The following is a 16,522-nucleotide window of genomic DNA, read 5'->3' as shown; positions in this document are numbered from 1 at the left end:
CACACGATAGCATAAAGCTTTTAAAGTTCACTTCCTGCCTCTTGCTCCTTTTTTCTTTTTGCGTGAGTATTTCTCTGATTGCCTTCCTCATATGCAAGCAAACTATTGCGAATGAATCGTCTGAAATACCTACTGTTAGCGAGGGAGGACACAGCATAGTGTCAGAAAAGGCGGCTGTGGAGCTTGAGCTTGAAAGCTTGTCCAAAAGAAGAAAAAATAACTGCACAAAAGATCCTTCAGATTTCTGTAGGAGTCGACCGCAGGTCTGGTTGAAAGTGCTGATAATAAAAATGGCATAGTGTTCATGTCAAGGCTTACTGCTTCCTCTGAATGGCCAGAGAAATGAGAATTAGATGTACCGTCTGTTGCAGAAGTTTGCAGCCCAACGCGCTGAGCGGAGGAGCAGTATCGCTCCCGAGAGGCGGCGCTGTGCCCACCGGCGCTGCCTGGTGACGCAGCTATAAAGAGTGAGGAGGCTTGTTCTCTTCCCCTCATCCCACGGCTGAGAGCAAAGATGTGCGATATCAACCGCGTGATGAAGGGAAGAGAACAAGCCTCCTCACTTTTTATAGCTACGTCACCAGGCAGCGCCGCCTCTCGGGAGCGATGCTGCTCCTCCGCTCGGCGCGTTGGGCTGCAAGCTTCTGCAACAGAAGACTGCGTGGCCTCCTTGATTATCTTAGCTTTATGTCCTTGTAATCCTGGAATTCATTTTAAAATTTAGGCCAGGTATTCTGTGCAAATTGGGCTTGTGAATACACTGTCATATCATAAAAAAAAAAAGAAAAACATGGTAACCAAATTTTTTGCACTGTCTAATTTGGGTCTACTTTGCTCATGGCTCTAGGTGACTTCATAGGTCTGTGCAAAAGATAGCAAAATATGGTAGAGGAGACTAGCACTGTGTGGATGCAGTGCATAGTAATTTATTGACGAGACTACAAATAATGTGTTTAATTGTTTAGTTTTGTCAAATTCGAATAAAATGAACAAAAGAGAACACAAAAAAATTGCTTCGGTTTGTCTTAGAGATATGGCTTTGTTGCCTGTAAGCAACATCAGGCAAAATGCCAGAAGTTGGCTTTGCCGCATATCCTTGACCGTTTCAATCACGAGTGTGAAAGTTATAGAAGCAGTTTTTTGCAGGCGTGAAGCATAAGTGCACATGGCATTTTGTGCAAAACACGCGTGTGATGCCAGAGCAGTTTGGCTACTTGCAGCGGCCTTTCTTTTCGGAAAAGTTCATAAAGTGGCCGACTGCATCGAGGCGCACCTCTTTGCATGGAACGGGTGCAGCCGGTCCCCTGAGTTTCTTAGCTTGAAGGCAGTTTTCAACTTGTGAAGCCGCCAGGGGCCGCCTCCTTGAAGGTGGCACCACTTTTCCTTCTAGTCGGAGCGCACAGGCGATCTCAGCCTTGAAAGCTAGCAATGGCATCTGCTCTTTCTTGGGAATGTCAGCAGCTGTTGCGTCTCTCCTGTAGGTTAGCCAGCAGTTTACTACCACAACATCAAGAAAATGAAAAAAAAAAATTTGCGATACCATTTCTTTGATCTCAGTGTTATCCTGTACAGAGCCACCAGCATATCGGCTAGGTCCACCCCCACCCATGGACTCGTTGTACACCGCTACCACGGAGGGACAAGAGATGGTGACGCTTGTCTTCGTTTTCTTGTCATAACGCTTCACAGGCTGGGTTGGCGAAGCAGAGGCGAAAGTTGACAACATCAAGAAAATGAAAAAAAAAATTTGCGATACCATTTCTTTGATCTCAGTGTTATCCTGTACAGAGCCACCAGCATATCGGCTAGGTCCACCCCACCCATGGACTCGTTGTACACCGCTACCACGGAGGGACAAGAGATGGTGGCGCTTGTCTTCGTTTTCTTGTCATAACGCTTCACAGGCTGGGTTGGCGAAGCAGAGGCGAAAGTTGACAAGAGTGTAACATGGCGGTTATCAAACCACTTTACAGCTCTGAGCTTGACGCCGTCCACAGTTGTTTCCTTCTCGCTGTATGCTCCACGACCTCTCTTTTTCAGTTCATTGTCAGAGGGGAGAGCGCAGCCCTTCAGGCGGACTTCGCAAACTGTACCGATGGAGCTGATTCCGACCTTTTGCAGTACCACTTGCAGGTCTAGGCTTGTAAACCAGTTGTCGAAATACAAGATATAGCCTTTGTTTTGCGGCACTTCATTTGCCATGCGGAGGACTATATTGCCACTGGCGCCTATGTCCGGCATGCCTGGCTGTGGTGAAATCTTCCCTGTGTATACTTCAAAATTGTACACGATCCCGGAAGCGTCACACAGCAAGAAGAGCTTGTATCCCCACTTTTTGGGTTTCTTGGGCAAATACTGTTTCAGAGAGCTGCGCCCTTTGAAAGGCACCAGCTGCTCGTCTACACACAGCTTCTGACTATTCGGAATATGGCGGCATTTCGCAACGAGGTGGTCAACAAGCGGTCGAATTTTGTGTATACGGTCCCTATCTATGTCACTCAGATCTGGTGCCTTCAGGTTGTCATTGAAGTGCAGAGGCAGCTTTTCGATGGAGGCGAAAAGCAAGGCGCCCGTGTGCTGTGCGATGTCAGTGCACGTTAAAGAACCCCAGGTGGTCGAAGTTACCGGAGTCCTCCACTACGGCGTCTCTCATAGCCTGAGTTGCTTTAGGACGTTTAACCCCTCAAACCAACCAACCAACCAACTTTTTTATGAACTCCCAGTGGTCCCTTGGCATAGTGTCTGCTACTTGTTTGATCCTGAAGTTTTCAGACCAATACATTCGTGTCTGAGGCAGTTTCATTATAGACATAGTAAGAATAGTGCCAATAAATTGCTGGAGCTCTTTAGTGGTCAGTACCAAGACTTTGTTTGGGTTTTCTTGGGCACTGTAAAGGGCGGACTGCTCACAGATATGCTTCAAGATCGCTTCATCAAAATAGCTTCGAAAGTAGCCAACTGGTGATTGAACAGGCGACGTAGAAGGTAGCGTATCTTCCCATATTGGCTGCTCTCTCCCCTTGCTGTCATGAATAGTTCTCCATGATGCAGATGGCTTTCTTGCTTTACTAGGAGCATGGTGCGACGCCAAAGAAGCTGTACTCACAGTAATTGTGGCAGTGCTGCCTTCGTCTAGTTCACAGGAATCGCATAAAACTCCTGCAAAAAAATTATGCATCATATTATTATCAGGTATTTCCAGGACAAATTATTGATCACTTACCAGTGCAACGTTTGTCGGTAGAATCTACTTCATCGTCACTGGAGGATGCGAGGTCCGAGTCATCACTGTGCTCCGGTGGGACTTTTGCTTGTCTTTTCCCATAGAATATCCCAGGATCCATATTTTCTGCCCATACAGTTGACCCGGTAACATCTAAGACAGTCAAAACATACCGCACATAAACAAGGGAACTTATTAGTTCACGAACGCTGGCATAATGCCATCATATATAAGAAATACCGCATATTGCCTGTTGTTGCCCTCAAGCAACATACTGAAAGTCTGTCATTTCGATAACAAGTCACGTCTTAAAAGAGATTCCATTCTATCAGCATACCATGAAGCACTACTACAGCTTATGTTAGAGCCACAATAAGCAACAATGAGTACTAACCTGTTTTTAGCGCCGTGAAGTTGATGAGACAGCTCGTAGGAGAAAACGCCGTTTGCGCGTGCCAAACTTCTTCCGCCTTTGTAGTTTGATTGTGCATTCTAGCACTGAACCGAAACTGAAACTCTAAAAGGGAAAAAATTGATTTCTGGTTTGTTGCCCACAGGCAACACCCGTCAATAAAGGGTTAAGGCAAATTGAAATTGGTTTGTTTCGATAGGTAGACAACGGCATTCTCACTTTTAGTGAAAGACCAGTTTCACTGAAAACAGAACATCTAGCTAACCGATTTCACCATCACTAGCAGATTCTTTAGATGTAAACTGCATGTGTGTGTCTGTGTGGTATTGTGGGCGCAGAACCTGCTTTTGTTCTCTTCAGAACAAAGTCAACCGGTTCTTCTCGTTGTGGACCTTACAAGTTTGAATCTAGTCAGAGGGTCCACTTTTCTGAGTAATTAATGTATCCTTTGCTGCCAGACAAATGATAACATTCAATTGAATTCAGTATTTGTTCCTTTTTATCTCCTGCAAAATAGGATGGGGAGAAAAAATGCAGTGATGGATTGAATAATATGTATGCTTAGTGACTATAGTAAGCAAAATTCATTTTTTAGCACAATAAAAACTAAATATTGCACATAGCAGATATATTGGTGAAGTGTAGCTATTTAAGAAAGATGTATCATAACACATTGCAAGGTTATTATTCGTGTGACATTGTGGTAACGCAGAAATGTTCTTTGCGCATATGATGTTTCATGGTGTATCAGTAATACAATGCTAGATAGAAATCTATTGTTTCTGGCTAGTGCAATTTTGTAAAAGCATGTAAACTTATAATTCAGCTGTGGACTCACAAGAAAAATCTTGTGCATACCAAAAGGTATGTGCCCAAAAGAGCCTTGGAATCAATTGGCACTGAGAACAACAATTGGATGGAATTGTTCTTATTGCCTTCTTACTCTGCAGCTGCGTGAAAATGATTACCACATCACCTAGGCAACATGCAGTAGCATTTGGTGTGAGGCTTTTTGGCAGAATGAATGCTAGGAAAGACCTTTATATGTTCCTCATTCCTGTGACTACCTAGATTGAACTTTTCTTGCTATTAGTAAATTTATGTAATAGTTTTTCTGAAAACTTTACAAGAGATATAAGTGTAGTTTAATATAGTGCAAGAAAAAGTGACTAGTTGCAAGAGGAAAACCTCTTTAAGGTCCTGACATGAATTTTAAAAACTATGCTATATAATGCAGTTTGTCCTATTCAGAAGATTTAGTAAAAAAAACAGCTGCGAAGTTTAACGCATTGTAGCTGTCAGCTCTAGCCTTAACAGCTTGGCAAATTGAATTTTTGTATTCCTGACAAACCCATGGTTTCCACTCTTGTAGTTTTTATACCAAGTGTTGTTAAATGTAACCCAGTTTCTAAAAACACCGAGTGTCAAAAGCCCAGAGAACAGTCGAGATTTACCTGTAGCTTGTCTTTTTCTCTTCTGTTTGCCAACGCTAAATAATTCAGTTCAGTTCAGCCATTCAGTCGTGTCCGACTCTTCGTAACCCTATGGACCATGTCACGCCACGCTTTCCGGTCTCTCACTATCTTCCTAACATCACATAACTTCATCTGCAGTGCCTCGAGGATGCCATCTAACCATTGTGTTCGCTGCCTACACCTTCTCCGGCGACCCTCAACCTTTCCCAACATCAAATCTTTCTCCAGCGAATAATTAGTAAAGACTAAAGAACTGGCTGTTGGGTTATTGGTTTTAGGACCTAGAGCTGTGCAGAGGCCCAGGCCAGCCCGAAAGCCCTTACCCAGCCCGGCCCGCGGGCTGGCTCGAGTCGGGCTCGGGTTAAGATATATTTGTCTCGGGCGGGCCGGTTCGGACCACACGCTATTACCACGAACACATGCAACTTTTGCAAAAGAGTGCATACGGCCATAGTGCGATAAGCGTCTTGAATGTACAGTATTTTCCTGCGTCCTCCCTATACGATAGTTTCCAAGTTCTTTCTTGGCATTGACCTGCCTTCCCTCACCACTTTCTCGCCGCAAAAGGATCTTTGGTAGCCATCAGTGACTGAGCAGAGCTTTTGGGCTATTATTAGTTTTGAGCTTCGTATCTCTGCTTCGGTAGAACCGGCGCTGATGTTTGAGTGAAAGGCACACGGTGAGCTAAAAGCCGAGCTCACCGAGTACTTTACCACAAAATCAACCATTTGCTAGGCTCAGAGCTACTGCAGTAGCTCTGAGCCTACTGCAGAGCTACTGCAGTAGCTCTGCAGTAGCTCTTAGTCATTCCAGCTACAGGTTGTAGCATCGAAAAAAACTTGGGCACTACCAGGTTCATTATCCAGGAGTGCCGCCAATGCCTCAATTCAATGTATAACTTGTTGTTTTTGCACAATAACTTAATTGTACGTATGTTCTGTGCCTCATATATTCAACAAATTTGTCATTTCAAACCTGAGAACTCTACATTTAAAGGCCTTGGATAAACTTGTCATCCTGAAATTTTCTTCTTTTTCGTCTCTTCACCTGAAATTATAGCATGACGGGCCGAGCCTGGTCTTAAATCTGAGCGCCAAGCCAGGCCGGGCTCAGTCTCTTTCAGAGTCTTGCCTGGGCCTTGCTCAGGCTCAAAATTTCGGCCTGTGCACACGTCTGTTAGGACCAAAGTATCTGTTTAAAAGTTGTAGATCGTCTTGAGAAGCAGGTAGTTCCACTGTTTTGATCAAGGTATGGTTTACGTACTATCATTTATTGGCCTTGAAAGAATGCTGTCACATGAGCAGTCACTGGCTCTCATAATGGAACGCTGAAATTGCACCGCTGTTATGTGAAAACTTTCCCTTATTGTGAAACTTTTATTCATTTATTGATTCCCTTAGGGTAGAACAATACAAAAGAAAGTGGGTGAGGTACAGCCACCCAAATCTTTAACTACTGTATGGGCTGACCATCTTTCCTCCGCCCCTGCGCCTTATGGCGGATAAAACTTGCGGAAAAGTCACGGTTAGGCTAGGGCTTGGGCATCTCTTAGACTCAATCTTTTCGCATGCTAGCTCCTTTGAAACAGCACAGAAAAGGCGGTCATTGCGCTTGCTAGTTAAAACATCTGGGTGGCTGTGCAAAGTCATTCACATGCAAAGCTGTGCAACTAACGTGTAAAATTTGTGGTTTGTATTAAAGGTGTGGACAGGAGCAGGTTAGCCTGAACGTTTGTATCAGGTCAGGCCTACTGCCTGGATTCAGGCCGCTCGGAAGTCCTCTGTTTCGGACTCTGGCTAGGCCTGAGCCAGGATATTTTATCAAGAGAGGCGGACTGGACGCACCAATCCTGAGTACACACAACTTGCGTGAAAGTGCTAATATGGCTATGGCACATTGGGTGTCTCGAATGCAGAGCGTTACGCGTTTCCCAGTGTACTTCCCACGCGAGATTGTCCGAGTTCTCTCCGGGCATCAGTCCGTCTTTCTACCATGTACCCTCGCTGGAAACGCATCTTTGTTAGACATCTATAACCGAGCAAAAAGGGCCACTTCTGGGCTGTCTAGTTTTGATTTTGCATCTTTCTTTCTCTTTGGTAAAACTGGCATAGATGTTTAGGTACCTTTTTTCTGGATACGTGCCATGCTGTCAGCTCTCATGTGTCTCTGCTGTTGCCTGCCCCTGGCCTCAGCATAGCATCGGTGAAAGCTGAGCATAGCAGTTGGTCAAAGCATACGCAATACTTGTTTCCTCATCTCTTGGTGCAGTGATAATGCTCAGTTAGCAAGACGAGCTCACCGATTACTTAACCACAGCAACCCCTTGCTCAGATGTACAGCCATTACGCTTCCAGAGAAGCAAGGAAGCCTTGTACAGTCCAGCCCACTTATAATGAACTTGATCGTCACGCGGCATTTGTTCGTTGTATCCAAAGTTCGTAGTAAGTGGACCACCTATAATACGGGCAAAAAGAGCAAGCGAGACGAAAGTTAACTTTATTTTTGAAAAAAGTCCGTGATGCATGTCTGCTTCTTCAAAGCTGATCGCATCACTGCCGTTTCTAATTTTTCCAGTGCTGTAATATGCTCATCGCCAAGGCCTCTGCTGCACACGAGTTCCTTAAGCGACGCGATGTATCCGATCGTGGTTGAAGCATTCACAGCAACCGGCGGTAGAGCAGCATCCTTGTCATCGTCCTCGTTGGTCTCGGGGCAGTCAGGAAGGGCTCGCACTTCACGCACAATAGCTTCGTCAGTGCATGGCTTCGCAATGTCGCCGTCGTCATCAGCAGAAACGAAATCGTCCCAGGTAGCGTCAGGTCCGGCCAGCTGCGTGTCAACGACACATTGCCACGAGTCCTCGTGCGAACGGCCTTTCGGTGGGTGATCTATGGCGTCCTCGGTGCCTGGGCCCATAAAACCCGCCTAGCGGAAGCAATTTGCTATGCACTCCGCGGTGAGTTTCATCCACGCCGCTTTCAACATCTCCACGGCGGCAAGCAAGCTGATGCAAACTGGCATGGCAGCATCAATCGCGATCAACAAGCGTGGGATCACGCGCCACCGGTAGCACACCTTGAACGCATGAATGATGCCCATATCTAGCGGCTGAATTTTGCAGGTTGCATTGGGAAGCAAGAAGAGCACTGTCACCGCACTCAAGGAAGGCTGCACATGGTGCGCCGCACAGTTATCCAGCATGAGCAGGACCTTCCTGTTTTTTCGTGCCATGTCGCGATCGAACTCGACAAGCCACTCGGCAAATAAGTCACGACTCATCCAGGCTTTTGTATTGTTCCTGTAGCGTATGGGCACGTAGCTTCCAAAGCATCGCGGCTTACGTGACTTGCCAATGACAAAAGGCAGCCGCCGGTCACTGCCGTCCATATTGACACACAGAAGAACGGTTACGCGCAACTTGCTGTTCTTCCCTCCTGCGCACTTGTCGCCTTTCAAGGCATGAGTTTTAGATGGCAACATCTGATAAAACAACGCAGTCTCGTCGGCATTGTAAACGTCCCGTGGAGCATAGCTCGTGATTGTTAGGAGGTTGTCGGAAAGCCACGCATCGACGTCCTCGTTGTTCACAGACGCGGCCTCGCCGACGACTGCCTTGAAAACAATTCCGTGGCGAGCCTTAAACCGGTGGAGCCATCCATTGCCTGGGCTGAAATCGGGAAAGTCCAAAAGGAAGGTGAAGTCTTTAGCCTTCGAGAGCATCAGCGGTCCACTGATCAGAACGTTGCGAGACCGGGCGTCCGCGAACCACTTCAGCAGTGCGTCCTCAACGTCCGCGTAGGTCACCTTCCGAAGGCGCTTGCTAGTCGTCGGGTCGGCATTCACGGTAGCACCAACAATCTTTTCCTTGCCCTTAGCAATGGTTGAAATGGTCGATTTCGGCAGTCCGTACTTCTTGACCAGTTCGCAGTTTTTTGCACCTTGAGCAAGTTCATTAACAATGGCCATCTTCATTGCGATGTCGACAGCTTTCCTTTTAGCACCTGAAGAGGTCGGCGTACAGTCCTCCATCGCACCAGGCGCAAGTCAAGCCCTTGGGCTCGCGCGTTGAGGCAGCCTTCAACTCCCTGATCTGGGAAAGGCACGGATGCGGCAACGATGTCAACGCAGTGCCATCGCACAGAAAGAATTAAACGGCGCAATGCCCTCAGCTAGAGATGGCAACGGAGCAACAAATGAACCGGTTTGAGCCGGTAGAGCAGGCGCCTGACTTTCCGGATTGGCCGACGCAGATCACGTGGATGAATCACAGCGACGTGGGCGGCGCCGCTTTCTCTTTTGTCACCGTGCGCGCGCGCTTTTTCGTTTTTATTTTTCAACACGCGTTTTTTTTTTTTTGTTGCATTATTTTACCCGCAAAGGAGCACAGGGGGATGCTTTGTGCGCTCTGTGTTCGCGTCGTGTCAGGGGAACACAGTGCGCGAAAATCGCCTGCCGCGCATTCGCAGTCGAGCGAAACCGCGCCAAACACCGCCGGCTCGGTCAACTACGGGGGCCCAGCAGCTTCGCGTTCGCTCTAACCGAGTGTTGAGGCCACAACAGTTCGTTCTATGTGAGACACTGTGCCATTGCCCCAGTATATATTTTGACGGTAGCACCGCCCTCGTTCGTACTAAGCGAGTGTTCGTTATATCTGCGGCTGTTATAAGTGGGCTGGACTGTATACAAAACTTGCTTTTCTGGCAAAGAACTTATTCATTCCAGCCACTAGTTGAAGCAGTGAAAGAAACTTGAGCCTTGTCGGTTCAATGATTGCCAGTTTAATAATTTGTTGCTTCTTCCTTTGGATAGTAACTTGAGAAAATAATTCTGTATATGCGTTGTGTCTCCAAAATTTGTGATCTTCAACTGGATAACTCAAACATTTCAAGATCTTAAATGAACTCATTTTCCAGGAATTAATTCTTTATCGTCACTTCAGTTGCAGTCATAGCAGGCTGGGCTTGGTCAGGCCCGGGCCTGATGCCTGAGTACAGGCTGAGCCGGGCTCAGGCCCTTTCAGTGTTGGGCTGAGCTTGGGTCTGTAGCATAGAACCCCAGCTTTGCATACCACTAGTCTGTATTCTATAAAATACCAGTAGTTGCATTGTACAATAATTTGTGCACATTATACGTTGTTAATAAGGGAGTAATTACTCATTGACATCCACCCAACCGCAGCCATACGGCTACAAAGGAAAGCTATACAGCTTTCTCAGAAACTTCGTAGTTAAAGAAAAATTAGTCCTGATCCGGGGATCGAACCCGGCACCACCGCCATTCCGGGGCAGTCACTCTACCGCCTGAGCTAATCAGGACGGTTAGTAAATCAGATGGTAGGATGAGAGCAAATTGATCTATAACTCGAAGAGGAATGATCTATAGCTCGAATGTATCATGAATGTATCAATTATACATTGTTATGAAGAGCAGTATTATCTAAGTTGTAGTTGTGCAGTAACATTTCATGGCACACTAAAAGTATATGCAATTATATATAAATATTAACATATGTGACATTTTCGCCGTATGATACCTATACGATACTATGGGTATTAAGAAGCTGTCACGAACTCAGCATCTCATCTTTCAGTCCTCTTGCTTAGTTGCTCAAACCCAGTTCTGTTCCATGCATCATGCAGATTTGGAACCCCCTTCCTGGCTGGGCTCTTGGTCGGATGCCTTTGAAAGAATTTCTATGTTCAATTTGTAGCAGGTATGTCTTTACTCTCCATATCCCTGTGGTTCTTTGTAGGATCTCATGTACTGGTTATTAGTATCATTTGTTTCTGCATTTCTTTACCTGCCATAGCCTCATGCAGGGCTGTAGTATGTAAATATGAATGAGGCAGATAAATAAACGAAACAGTGCATAATATACAGGTGCTGAGGAAGAAAGAAATACTGTTAGCTGACTGCAATTATTATGAAAATATAGCTAGGGTGTGAGAAACTGAGACTTGCAATGCATATGTCATGGTAACATATTCGAAATTTATTTGTTTGCTTATTTATTTGAGAAAATTACAGTGCAATGCCTTGATGCCTAGGGTCAATGATGAAATTAAAATCCGACTGATTGGGCCCTTAGCACCGCTCAAGCAGAACAGCAAGGAGAGCTTTATACACACACAAAAATATTTTAACTACACAACATGAATGTTTGCAATGTGCAACTTACAAGTTTCAATCGTCATTAAATTCTGGCTACCGAGACAAAAAAAGTGATGTAGTGCAGTGCAACAAAACATACAAATCAAACCCATGTGTAAAAGCTACCGTATTTACTCGATTCTAAGCACGACCTTTTTCCAGTCTCAGTGCCTAAAACGTGCGTGTGTGTGCGAGACGGATTCGAAAGTTATAAATCCCTTCATTTCTCCTGCTTTTGTTGCAATAGCTTAACAAGGCAGGCACGATGAATAAAATATCGTTTGGCAAACAAACTTGGCAAACGCGATAACAGTTGACTTCAACATCAAGTTGTACCAGCCCCCTTCAAAATCATTCCGGCCTCCCTTGCCGCTGTCAAAGATCTGGCTTTGGAGAAAGCAATGTGGGCCTGTGATCCATTTGAAACTTATCTAGCTCCACTGAATGCCCACTGATTCCAGATGCATGTTACAACATGCTGGTGGAGATATTTGGGTCTCTTTCGGGTGGCTTTTGGCATTCTGTGCCGCCAGCTGTTGTGTAGTGTCTGCACGTAGCACCACAAGAAGCCAGAGATCGTGCTGGGGATGGTGCATCCTCGCGTGACTCCTAGGGCCCGGACTTGACGTTAGTGAGCAAGTGCGCCGGCAGGCTTGTCTACGTGCTTTGCAAGCAAACATTTTTCCAAAATATTTAACAAATTTGGGGGAGGGGAGGGCTGAGATTTGCAAAAATACAATAATAGTCAACCTAGAAAATAAAAAAATTACCGACCTGTGGAGCCAAAAAGCAGGGGGGCGCAAATGCGTTAGGCACTCGACAGAAAAAAACAAAAATCCACATGTGTTCTCCAGAAAGCAAAATTTCGTACATTTACATAAAACAAAGAGGGAGGAAAACTGCTGCATTATGTCGACCAGCTCGGGGCAACAGAGCAGAAGATTTGGAGTAGGCATTTGCCATTTGAGTGGCTGGATATTATAGTTTGTACTGTTTCTTGGTTCCTGGGCCTGAACTCGTATCACGTTTGTTCGGTAGAAAAAAATTCTTCAGATTGGCTTTCAGTTGTATGAGTGTCGCTTGAGAATTAGTTCGATACTATGTAGTGGTGGGTGAGTCGGTTATACATTGTTAAGCAAAGAACTGTGCGGTACAAATGTGGAGCTGAAGAACACTTTAAATGGTTCTTCCCAAAGTAGGAGGACATAGTGCCGTATTTCGATACATTTTGAATAAAAAAAAATCGGATGCTTGTTTAAAGTGCAAAAAGTCTTTGAAAGTTAGTTGCTCCAGTCATTCCCCAGGCAAGTAAGCAATAATGCAACCTAGAATGGACAGTACGGAAATAAAACTGGCGTCCAATTGGTGAAAATCAGCAAAGTCGGGTCGGCATCCCATTTCAATGTATTATAGTAAGTTTTACGAGCTGATTATGGGATGTCTATCAGAGGTTTTTGTGGAATTGTACATCATAAGCCTTGTATACATGAGCTCGACGCAAGCGGGTCGAGTAAGGGGGAGCCGGTTGTCGAGCTGAGCCAGCCCGACCCGTCCGGGTTTACGTGAGCTCGTTTCTGTCGGGCAAAGATCGCTGCTACACCGTGCCTCGAGCAAGTGAACCAGGTGCAGGTGGGAGAGGAGGAAGAGGAGGAAAGCTCAGATGAACAGGTCACGGTCCCGTCCCCGACCAGCAAGGAGGCAAGAGGAGGTACCTGAGATTTTCAGCTGCGATGCTAAGCGAAGAGGTTTCAGCGGGCCGAAGTCAGGACGTTTTCCGGAGCTGGAGACCAAGCTTGCAGCCTATGTTACTGAGATACTCATCTGACTATGCATTTGACACCCACTTGGGATCCCATTGGTTCCAGTTGTAGACACACATAAAAATAAATTTGAAAAGGCTAAGTGCACATTTTCTCAGTTTTGTGAACTTTATTCTTTTCATAAGGGAGCAAGTTTGGTTTTTTATCAAGGAAGTCATGGTCATAGCATTAAAAGCTATAGCGGCATGATGGCAAGTGATCAACAGACTACCAGTCACTCGTGATCTCTTCATAGCATCAGTAATATCTCATAGCCTTTTTTAAGGGGTTGGAGACAACAAAAGTTTTGTTTTATGCATTTTCGTCTCAAATGACCGTATTCCTCCCTGCAGTATGTATGATGTGCACTCTGCAATTTATATATACATCGAATAATTTATTCCATATTTTTCTCGGTGATCTTCATTCCGTATTCCGAGCACTGAGCTGTACTTGTAACTTCGGAAGGAACTTCGAGCGCAAAGTAACCCTCCACAATTGCACTGATGAGGTCGGCTGGACCTCAGGGTTTCCATAGCTGTGAATACATACAGCAACAATGTGTTACTTAGCTCATGTTGAAAATCGCGTGGACGAGGTCTGCCTGCCAGATTCCAGGGGATATCAGAGGAGTTCCGGTATATAGTGACTGGGGGTTATAGTTAGTAATAGATAATCATAGTCAGTGATGAGAGAGGAAGAGAGAGCTCTCTTTTCCTCCTTTCTACACTCTCTCATTAGGGAGAATGAGAGCGAGAGTAGAAAAGAGAGATGGAGTCTTTGTCTTTATAGACTACCTTCTTCGCGAGGAATCGGGCATTCCAAGGATCACAGCAGGGCAGCCAAGAGGCTTTTGCCTTGATGCACATAAGGTGTCTTAAGTGCTCCCCTAAAATTTTTGTTTGTCAGGAAACGCAAATTAGTTTCTACTAGGTTCTACTAAATAATATTTTCGCATTTGCACCGGTCGCGCTGATGCTGTCCGGTAACACTGCAAGCAGTGTTGATGAATATTGAAAGTCGGGCTCTAAAACACTTTTGATGACCGGGTCATTTACGCAATGCGTATAGGTAGCTTGTGCTGAAGCCACAGATGCCGCCATATTGACATACGAGTAGCACAGTGAAATGCGCCTTATGCATTTCTGATCGTTGCATCGCACCCTGCAGCTGCCTGCATAACTGACGCTGCGTGCTGTGCTTCAGTGTGATGCCTGTTGCTTCTAGTTGCTTCAAGTTTTGTTAAACTACCTTTCTAGTTGCCCGTATTTTGGAATAGCATGTGCAGCTCGTTCGGTCAAAAAGGCATCGTGGCATTCTAGAATTCAGAAAAATGTGTCCGAAAAAGTACATTATTTTATAGTATAAGTTTGTTGCCACTGGTGTTAGAACTTACGCCCTCTGCATGACAGCCAGGCACGGAACTCATAGGCCACGGAGGGTGAATCGTAGCAAGCGTGTAGAGGGGCACCTAGTGAGCGCATTACGCTGGTATGGCTTACTGTCGTGTGTTAGGCGTGTTTACTGATTAAAATAAAGTAATAACAATAGTTTAATAAATCAAATATTTAAACAGCAAAAGTAAAAAGTTGCGGAATTGAAAGGCGGTATTAAAGGCGTTGTTGCACCTACTCTTGAGGCAAAGCTAGACATCTTCCCAATTTTAATATTTCCCCAATGTGACCAATAGCTGGCTTTTGGTTGCTTTACCCAGAAGTATGCTTTTTTTTGTATGTGTCATAATATTTTGGTCTTCACCACTTTTTGTAGGACAAACCGTGGTGAAGTGGACTGCTTTATCTCTCCCCCTCTGAATGAACAGCAGCTGCCCAATCCTTTGATGGTGCCAAGAATGTCAGTCGGCAAGATGCTATGCCCCTCTTCTCCAGCCCCTTCCTCCCAAGTGGGAAGACAACTTGAAGAAGCATAAAGACTGTGTTGTGGACGACGACGTTCCTACAGAGTGCTCTCATATCACAAAAATAAAGACCTGGTGTGTAGGGGCCACCTTTTGCCATAAAGCTTAGCTCCTGGTGGTTCGAACCAAGGTTACTAACGAAGTGCTTAGGAGTCGACTCTGTTAGAGGCCAGGTTAAGAAGGGAGCGAATTTTTCTTCTGGTAAACGGTAGGCTGGTTAGCGTTCGACCTTTGTGCAAATAATGTCTGCCAAAGATAGTACAGTATCTTTTCTTGCTTCTCCGGATAACATCTTGCTGATATTGCCCAATAGTGTTGCCCTTGATATGTGGAAGGAGATGCGCGACTCAAGTAAAACATACGTCGACACACTCATTTCACGCACAAGCATTGGGGCTGCTCATGCTCAGCTGTGTCCTTATCTGGAGCAGCGTCTGAAGAGCGCCTGCTCCAAAGCCGAGTGTAAGTACCGGAAGTTAAGAGGCAGAGCTAAGTACAATTTCTTGACGAATGTGTGCTCGCTCACTTTTCCTCTGGAGCCAGGGTCTGAGCCTCCATCGGGCATGGAGGCGGAATGCATGGAAAAACAACTTGAAAGTACAAAAGAAGAACTTGAGGGCACAAAAGAAGAGAACAAAAAACTGAAGGAATCTGTGCAGCAGCTTGAGACCCTTGTCCATGACCTGCAAGAAGAATGCTTAAGACTGAATAGCAAAATTGGTGTCCTGGTGCGGATGCTGGATTTGCTGGGCTGTGCGGTGCCACCATGAAAATGAAGAATTGAAGGAATAAGGCAAGGTCTTTCTTCTCTCTGGAGATTGTGGACATAGTGTTTGCAAATGCTTCCTTCCTGGGTGGACTTGCTGCAGGATGTACGTGCCGGAAGTGAAATGTGCACTCACTGTTTTGCTGTGCTGTTTGAAACTGATGCACCACCTAACTGCTTCATAAAAATAGCTGAGAATGGTGTGCAGTGTGGTGTGTCTTTGCAAAGTGGGTGCTGCCTGTTGGTGGCTCTCCTGTTGCCAGTTTTCTTTTGACCGTGTCCCTACAGATTGTGTCACAAAAGCACTGACTCATTGGAGTGTATATTCATAGACCCTACATAACTGCCTCGCAATTAGAGACTAAGGAAAGGCTCTATCGTTTTGGACAGCTTGTGCCATGACCACATCAATCTGGTCACTCAAAAGTTTTCACAGTACTGCATTCCTTTCCGTCGCGCCGCCAGGAACTGCAGGTACGCACTGAAGCCCAACATTGAAAGAGCGGGCAATGTGCCACGACTAGATCTGTTCGTTGTCTGAAATAACCTCGAGTACCTTCATGGAAATATTGCTTAAGCGAGTTGTGAAAAAAGATTGCCAGAGCTAAGCTTAGCCCATCAATTGGCATGAGCTAGAGCCTTCTCTGCTGCCCTGCTGCCTTGTCGAGTAACGTTAAGCATGGCCCACATGAAGCGTTTTACCAGGCGAATTGTCGGGGTTGACGGCAGCAAAGTGTCTTTTTTTGCTCCCAGAGACGTTTTTGCCAAATCGTCGGGTT

At 45.6% G+C, this 16,522-nt stretch overlaps 1 long non-coding RNA gene across 1 annotated transcript in view; it reads left to right on the top strand.

Annotated features, from left to right (window-relative positions):
- Positions 1 to 15,946, top strand: part of LOC146178790 (uncharacterized) — a 29,793-nt gene extending 13,847 nt beyond the window's left edge. The window contains exons 2-3 of the long non-coding RNA XR_014700650.1: positions 10,750 to 10,823; positions 14,830 to 15,946. This is a non-coding gene — a long non-coding RNA (uncharacterized LOC146178790). The remainder of the gene's footprint in view (positions 1 to 10,749; positions 10,824 to 14,829) is intronic.
- The last annotated feature ends 576 nt before the right edge of the window (positions 15,947 to 16,522 follow it).

Source organism: Amblyomma maculatum, chromosome 9, assembly GCF_055883805.1.
Source record: "Amblyomma maculatum isolate TAMU_Amacu chromosome 9, ASM5588380v1, whole genome shotgun sequence".
NCBI classification, from domain to species: domain Eukaryota; kingdom Metazoa; phylum Arthropoda; class Arachnida; order Ixodida; family Ixodidae; genus Amblyomma; species Amblyomma maculatum.
Note: the sequence above shows the minus strand (reverse complement) of the source record. Positions and strands in the feature narration are given on the sequence as shown.